Source organism: Arachis hypogaea, chromosome 20, assembly GCF_003086295.3.
Source record: "Arachis hypogaea cultivar Tifrunner chromosome 20, arahy.Tifrunner.gnm2.J5K5, whole genome shotgun sequence".
NCBI classification, from domain to species: Eukaryota; Viridiplantae; Streptophyta; class Magnoliopsida; order Fabales; family Fabaceae; genus Arachis; species Arachis hypogaea.
This window is the reverse complement of record NC_092055.1, coordinates 45434124-45442863: the sequence shown is the minus strand read 5'-3', so window position 1 is coordinate 45442863 and position 8740 is coordinate 45434124. Positions and strand designations below refer to the sequence as shown.

General features: G+C 28.5%; 1 long non-coding RNA gene across 1 annotated transcript; it reads right to left on the bottom strand.

Moving 5' to 3' along the window:
- Positions 1 to 522: 522 nt before the first annotated feature.
- Positions 523 to 2236, bottom strand: LOC140182805 (uncharacterized). The gene is made up of 2 exons (XR_011878947.1): positions 1907 to 2236; positions 523 to 1295 (listed from the first exon to the last, which is right to left on the bottom strand). It is a non-coding gene; the product is annotated as an uncharacterized lncRNA (long non-coding RNA).
- Positions 2237 to 8740: the final 6504 nt, after the last annotated feature.

Sequence of the window (8740 nt, the reverse complement as noted above, 5' to 3'; positions counted from 1 at the left end):
ACAGATAAATATTTCAAAAAAAATACAGATATTCTTTACGAGCCAGAAGCTTGTTCTTTTATTTTTAATATATCCACAAATGCAAAATCAAGTATTTTCGAGATATTTTATTATTAGACATACAACAAGAAAGGCGTCTCCAGTACTCTCGGACAATTCTTTTGGCATTATCTGCCAACTCCAATGTTGTATTTCAAGTACCTCTTAATCAACTTTTGAATGATAATGACTATATTCAACAAATAATTTTTTTTAGTAAGTCTATACAGTCATGGAAACGTAACAGCAATAAATCAATGGTCCTACTATTATTGTCAAATGATTTTCTGCACATTTACTGTTTTGAGTGGAATTCCAAGTACACAGGAAATATCCGAGCATAGCCCTTGTAAAAATTTTAATTGACCTAATATTGATTACTACCAGATCCAGTTGATCAAAGTAAGCATACCTTATTGAAATATGTCTCCCAGCCTTGTTATTCAAAAACACAATGAGAAATTAAAGCTTCAAGTGTACTGATTTTACATGATAACAATAATATATTTTGATATTTTTAACAAAAAAAACTAGAGCACAATTCAAGTAACAGGAATGGAAACTCACTCCCTAATCCCTATCTACCAATACAATACAGCTGGAAGCAGAATTAATAGTATGGAAAATTTTGCATCCCAAGTCCTGGATGCAGTATGATCTCTATAATAAAATCCTCAACCTAACTTCTCTAAGAAGTATTTATGCTCAAAGAAAGAAACTCATAATAACTTGAGAAACAACCTTTTGATTTTCTATTCTAAGCTACAACAAAGAATAAATGCTTTGATAAATAGAAGGTTTAAGCAGCAACTGTTTGCTTATGAGCAAAACCAATTCCCTTTTCAATGCCGGCCTTAAGTTTCGGCTTAAGGGCTTCCAAAGCCTTCTGTTCATATTCAGTCAACCCTTGGAGATCAAAAGGAATTAAAGCCTCAGCTCCTTTCCTGCCGAGTTTGACCCTGGAAGCGAAAAATGGAAGATCAGTCAGTCAGGTATGATTGTACCAAGGAGTAGTCGTACACGTCCCCATATCCAACAAGCGCACGAAGAGACGACTCAACCAATCTAGCAGCCGCATATGCCATAGATAGAGTAGCAGATCTAGCACCATCCTTCGTTTCAACAACTTCTGTTCCAGCATTTAAAATCCTAATAGTTAACTCTTTAATCTCTTCATCTGTTCTTGGTTCTGATTCTTGATCTTCATCTGATATATTTTTTTCTTTCACTTTGTTGTTGGTTTCTAATTGAACAACCTACATTACTTTATAAGTAAGCATCTTTATGAATGGTTGTTATATGTTGAAAGGAACCAGTTGTTAAAAATTGAACAACAACAAATTTAAAACAAAATTGAACAAGAAAAATAAATAGTTCATTCGAGAGGATTCAGGACAAAATAGAATAAAGAAAAATTCAACTAAAAGACTTTAAAAGTTTAACCGAGTTCAGTTCAGTATTGTTCTAATATGTAAGCCTCACAATAATTTATTATATTAATATACCCTTATCTACTTTTTATATATAAATATATAAATCTTCAGCTGGTTTGTAACTTTAAAAACTAAAGTTGATTTGCTCAATAGCAGTTTGTGAATTGATCATTATGGTAAGATGATGTGGTCCACTCATCTTCGATAGTGCTTTATTTTGCTTTAACCATTAACGAGGTATATAGTAAGTAACATGAGAATGAATCATGTTTTAATTATATATAGAAGTCAATCCAGTAGAATTATATATTCATAATCATATCCAGAATAAAATAGAGGAATATAGCAGATTGAAATTTGAACATTGAACTGAAGTATTGAATAGAGGTAGGAAGGGATTATCATTAGGGGGAAAGAGGAGGTTTACAGCTTACCTAAACCAGCGGCACCACGGCGGAGAAGAGAGCAGTAGCGACGATGACACTAGCAACTTCCAACATGGTAATACCCATAGGCCGCAACAGGGAGCATCGTGCGATACAACACCCACACGACAACATCCACAGACGAGGAGACGGCGCAACGCAGGGCGGCGACAGCGGCACGAGGCAGGGTGGCGAAGGCGGGACAACACAAGGCAGGGGAGCACGAAGTGGAGACAGGACTAGAAAAGTAACAAGGAAGGGCATGGCAAGCAGGGAGAGGGAGACAAAGATTGGTTTTGAGCTAGGAAGCACCGATACGACACGCGATACGGACACGACACGACACGGATACGCCGACACGTTCTTTTTATAAAAAATTGGATACGACACGTTTAGGATACGTTGTGAATTAAAATTTAAATAATATATTAAATTAATAAAATATCATATTATAAATATAAGAGGAAATATAGTTGCATAAAAAAGTCTAAAAATTATGCAATTATTAAAAAAATAAAAAATTTTAATCTACTCTTGTCATCTCGCTAACAGAAAATGTATCAATTTCTTCTCCTCCAAGTCCATCATCCGCAAATACCACAGCTTCTATGTTTGGTTCATCTAAAGATAAATACGAAACCTCACTCAGATCTGGACTGTTGTCATCAACTCTGACGTCCCACATGCTGGTATCTCTTTTTTTCACCAAAATTCTGCACCGCAAGAAGACACGCCACCGATACGCTTGTTTGAAGTATCCGTCGAGTGTCGGTGTCGGATTCGTGTCCGATACGGATACATCGGCACCATAGGAGAATCCGTGCTTCATAGGTTTTGAGACTTTTGTCAGGATTAGGGTTTGTTCATCATTTTCTGACACTTTTAAAGATGAGAAAAGAAGAAAAGCAAGCTAGATAATGTTTTTGATTAATTAATTTTATTTTCTTTTTCTATTGTTTGAAATGATTTGATGATTTAATTTTAATTTAGATTATTATTAAAGAAGGGTATTCTTGTTATATAAATAAAAATAATTGATTAGTCATTTAACAAAATTAATTATAAGGATAAATTTATTTTTTTATAATTATATATGAGAATATTTTTGTAAATATAATAATTTAATATTTTTTAAAAATTAAATAAAAAATAAATACCGACAAGGATAAATAAAATTCACATGGCAAATTTTTATTTATCTACTTTTTATATCGTACCAATACATATAAATTAGTAATCTTGCCGAAGCAATCATCTAATATGTAATAAATATTTAGAGTAATTACCCAAATCAGTCCCTAAGAATTTTAAAAACGGATATTTTAGTTCCCAATAAAAATTACTTCACAAAAACATTCCCAAAATTTTACTCCGGTAGACAATTAGTTCCTGATTTATTTTTCGGTGGAGTAATTACCCAAATCAATATCTAAGGATTTTAAAAATGGATATTTTAGTCTAAAAAAAATTAATACACAGATAAATTCCAACATTTTTCTCTATCAAACATAACAGTCTCTCTATTTTCTGACGTAAACAAATATTCTATATATTATTTTTATTTTTATTTTTATATATACTTTTTCAAATTAATAATGTTGTTAATCGTACAAAATTATTAAAATGAATATTAAATTTTTTTGAATAATATAAATTAAAAAAGGTTATTACTCCTAATATATTTTTTGTCCATAATTATGTAATATTTATTAATATTTTTTAAATAAATACTTAAAAAATAATATATATATATATATAAACAAATTAATTATTGAGTTATTAAAATATAAAATAAATAGTAAATTCAATATACAAATAAAATTAAAAAGTATATATATTGTCACTCAGTAGTAGGTATAGTAGTAGTGATATTTTTGTATTTAATATAATTTAGTTTGGTATGATAGCTAAAAATTAAGTATAATCAAAGTTATTTTTCTATTTTTAGTTGAATTTCAACTTGATCACCAAATTATCAATTAACTCAAAAAGTTAACTGAATTTCTATTTCATAATTAGACTAACTTAACATACACATCTATGTGGCACATACATATTATTTTTTTTTAATTTATAATGTGTGTAAAAATTATGTTAACAAAAAAAAATGTGTCAAATTTATATTCTCCGTTAATGAGTTATGTCAGAAAATGGATGGGAGACTATTATGTTTGATAGAAAAAAAGGTTGAGGATTAATCTGTGTATTAATTTTTTTTTGGAGATTAAAATGTCTGTTTTTAAAATTTTTAGAGATTGATTTGGATAATTATTACATAAAAAAATAAACTGAAAACTGATTTGTCTGTCAGAATAAAATTTTGTGAATGCTTTTGTATATTAATTTTTTTAAAAAACTAAAATATTTATTTTTAAAATTTTTGAAGACTGATTTGAATAATTATTTCAATATTTATAAATCACATATTTTAATCTATATAATTTAAAATATGAATTTGTGGTTAACTATTAATCATAGTGATATAAAAAGATCTTCTCCATATAATAATAATTAGTATAAAATATATCATACACCTTACCATTCGTTGGACAGGATTCCCATCTTATGTGTTTCCTCACAAAATTTGAGCAATTTAATTTGTTTTTGTTGGTGTTGAACGTGCATTGCAATAATAGTGTTGAGTTGTATGTGGATCATGGATGTTAACTTTTATATACGAGAACGACAAAGAAATTATTGAAGATTGTTACAACTTACAAGTTTCCCGAATATGAGGATAAGATTTTTTATGATATTTATAAATGTGAGATATTTTTTATTTTTTAAATTAATTTTTATAATTAAGTTAAACCCATTCAATTTTAAAATGGCATTATAGTATATCTGATTTAATATTGAATTATTCAATAAACATTCATGCTTTGGTCTAGATTATTATTGTTATGAATAAAATGGATTACAAATATAATTATACTAGGTATACATTCTATTAATATAAAATATATGTTAAAATATAAAATATATATTAAATATAAATTAAATAATATATATTTATACAATATGATAGTTAATTTTGATTTACACGTAATATTTTGAGTTAAGTATGATTTTGGTTTCTAAGATGTAAGTCAAAAAAATTTTTGTCCACAACCTTTTTTTGTATACAAAATCGTCCCTGAGTTTCAGCTAAGTTTTAAAATCGTCATTTTTACTTAAATCTTAAAATTTTAAACCAAATTACCCATAACAAAAATTTTTATAAAATAAAAAAAAAAAGAAAAAATAAGTGAAAGAAAAAAAGGGAACCACGAGAAAGTGAAAAAGAAGAAACTCAGGGAAGGGAAGAAGAAGGGGCAGGAGCAAGGTGGCGACGACGCCGGCGAGGGAGGACGGACGTCGCACGTGATGTTGTTATTTCTGCTCCTGCGCCAGTGTTCGATGTCAATGCCAGCAAATCGGCAAGGGAGGACGTCGTGTGCCGCGTCGTCATTTCTGCTGCTCCTCCTCACTCGCTTGCCTATGTTTCTTGCCGGTCGCAGCTGCTCCTCGCTCGCCGCTGCTTCACGCCGCTCGCCACTAATTCTCGTTGCTGCTCCTCGATCGTGGGCTCGCCGTTGTTCCGTAAGGTTTCAATTATGCTTCTGATTTGTTAATTTTGTTAATTACATTGACGATTCTTCTGCTTTTGTTTCTGTTGTTAACTACATTATTGATTTGTTAATTTGTTGATTTGCTAATTTTGTTAATTACATTATTTTTTATTCTGATTCTATTGTTGTTGTTGATTCTGATTCTATTCTGATTCTATTGTTCTTCTGCTTTTGAATTCACTGTTGTTGTTGATTCTTCTGTTTCTTTTCTTTATTACATTATTTTTGCTTCTGATTCCATTGTTGTTGCTGCTGATGCTATGATAAAGAAGAAGAAAAAGAAGAAGTAAAACTGTGTATTTTGGTAAAGAAAGTTTGTTGGAGAAAGATTGTTGGAGAATGTATTTTGATCCGAAGGACGATTTTAAAATTTAACTAAACCTTAGAGACGATTTTATATGCAAAAAAATATTGAAAACAAAAAAAATTTTCGACATATACTTTAAAAATCAAAATCGTACTTAACCTTAATATTTTTGTTACATATGGTTGTATTTAATTATCTTCATATATAAACACGGAGATACAAACACTTGACACATAATAAATATTATTTTATATTTATATAAAGTGTTTGGTAAAACAGATGGATAAAACATATAAAGAATTTAAAAGGTCAATATTACCCTATCTGATGGAGTCTACATCATTTTTTTAAATATTATATTTTATAATTAACACTCACATATAGCACTAGCTATAGGCTGGTTTGTTCCAGCAGGTACAATCAAAGCCAAATAGAAATATAAACTTAATAGCAAATCAAAGACAAAAAAAAAAATAAAAAATTAAACAAACACACCATACACATATAATAAGGCATTGGATCCCACTAGGGAGATAATAGACTATTTGTACAATGTATACAATGGGACAAAATGAGCTATTGAGTTACAAAATGAACATCTCCCATACTATTTAAAATAACCATCCGAATACTAGCGATAATAAATATCTTCCCAAAAATTTAAACTGATTTTGAGGTTCACCAAGGTTCGAACTCTTGACCTTTCGGATGTAACGCTCTAATACCATGCATGATACCACTCATCCTAAAAGTTTCAGCTGATGGGAAAAGATAACACTAATGATTATATCTCTAATACTCTTTAAACTTCCATTGTACATATTGTATAAATATTCTATTGGCTCCTCATACTTTTCCTAAGGCATTATTGCCAATCTCATATTTCACGTCCCATATCATCATTGCATTCGTCAAAAATAAAAATTAAACTAGAAAATCAAAATAGAGACCTATGGTAAAAAAAAATTGAAAATGTAGTATTGTCTTAGATCCGGAGGCACGAGAGAGGAAGAAGAAGGAACATAAAAGGAAAAGAAGGAAAAGAAAAAAAAAGAAGAAGAAAGAAAAACATAAGAGAAAAAAAAAAAAAGGATATAATTGTCAAAAAATATAATAAACTTGTATTTTAATATTTAAAAAATATAAAATACATAATTTTTTATAAGTAATTGTGTTTAAAAAAAATTATATCTTACTAAATAAATAATAAATGCATATCACCATATTCATATTTTTAATAGATATGGATCATAGACATAAACACTAACCTACCAAACCGGGACAATATACTATATTAGTTTGAGACATCTTTAGTTCTGTAAACTATATGTTCCACGAAAAATTTATAAAACTGTTAGCACGAAATAGACTATGCTGAAACGAAACGCAAGGACATAATAAATGGCAATAGTTTCTAACTTGTCCACTCTGAAGCTATATACCATATTAAAATAATAATCGAGTGCTACTTTAATAACATAATGCTTCAAATTAACGGAGGACGCAACATAAATTATTGATTCCATATAATTGGGTGCTTGTACGCTTTAGCTTCTTAATTAGCCCTCCCCTGCCTTAGGCTGAGTGTGTATATATATATGCAACAATGAATAATTGAACATATATATCAATCCACAATACTAGAAGAAAGCTAAGTAACCTTTAATATTCAATAATTATTTTTTAATTTTTGTGGGTCATAATGATGCTGACAAGATGGTAAGCTATTTTTAATCAAACAGAAAAAAAGATTATGAAAAATAAATAATTAGGTTGACCTTTAATTACCTTCATTTTGAGACAATCATAATTCATCAGCACATTATTGAATCTTATCTACTCTTCAAGCTATATGAGCAAAACTACAAAATCTAATCTATTATAATAATGAAAGTGATTTAAGTTATGGCAATGGCATGATTTCCCATATATTTAGATGCTAAATTTCAGGATATGATGTTCCTGATCATGTGACTTAACTTGATGATGAAATTACTTCTCCCACAGGCAATGCGATATCATACAGATAGTAATAAAAGAAAATAAAAGGGCATTTTCAAATTAAAGATAAAAAAAACAATAAAAATTACCCAACATGGACTTTAAATGCTTAACCATTTTTAGATTTTAGAGATATATTTTTTATTTTTAAATATGTAAATTTTATTTTCTGCTTATTGAATAATTTATTATTATTTTTTAAGTAGGTCATTATTTTATTAATTGTCGTATCATCATATCAATTTTTAGTTACTGGCTAGCCACGTCATTTCAGTATTTATGAACTATGAACTGTTTTCTGTGTGTTGTTGTGTGTGTGTGTTGGGGGGGGGGGGGGGTTGCATGGTTTAAATAGATTAGATTATATATGGACCGATGTAAATTGTAAATAATTACACCTCTCTTTCGAGTGTTATATATGCATATGTACCATAGTGGTTGACTGTGATTTGTGAAAAAAAAAAATTAAAATCTTTAATTGTGATTGTTCGCATTATACAATAGTTTTAAACTCTGGGTCCTTTTATAAATATTATCAATATCACCTAAATTTGTGTAAATTAAGCACACGAGTAAATTAATTATTCAAGTAATTTGAATTAAATTAATTTTTAATTTTTTTATTCGCGGTGATTTAGACAATTAAATTTCACATAGAATAAAATAAAAACACATCAACATAGGTCAAACCGTATGAAAAAAGAAAATAGACTTGTTAAATAATTTGATTCAATAAAATTTAAAAAATCAATTTAGGTTAAGTTTAGATAAACAATTTAATTAATTTTTTTTGAAAAATAACTTAAATAATAAATACTTAATATAAGTAATTTATAAATAAATTATTTTGTGTTTAATTTTTTTAATTTTAAAATTATTTATTTTAAAAAAATATAATAAAAGAATTTTTTATTATAAAAAAAT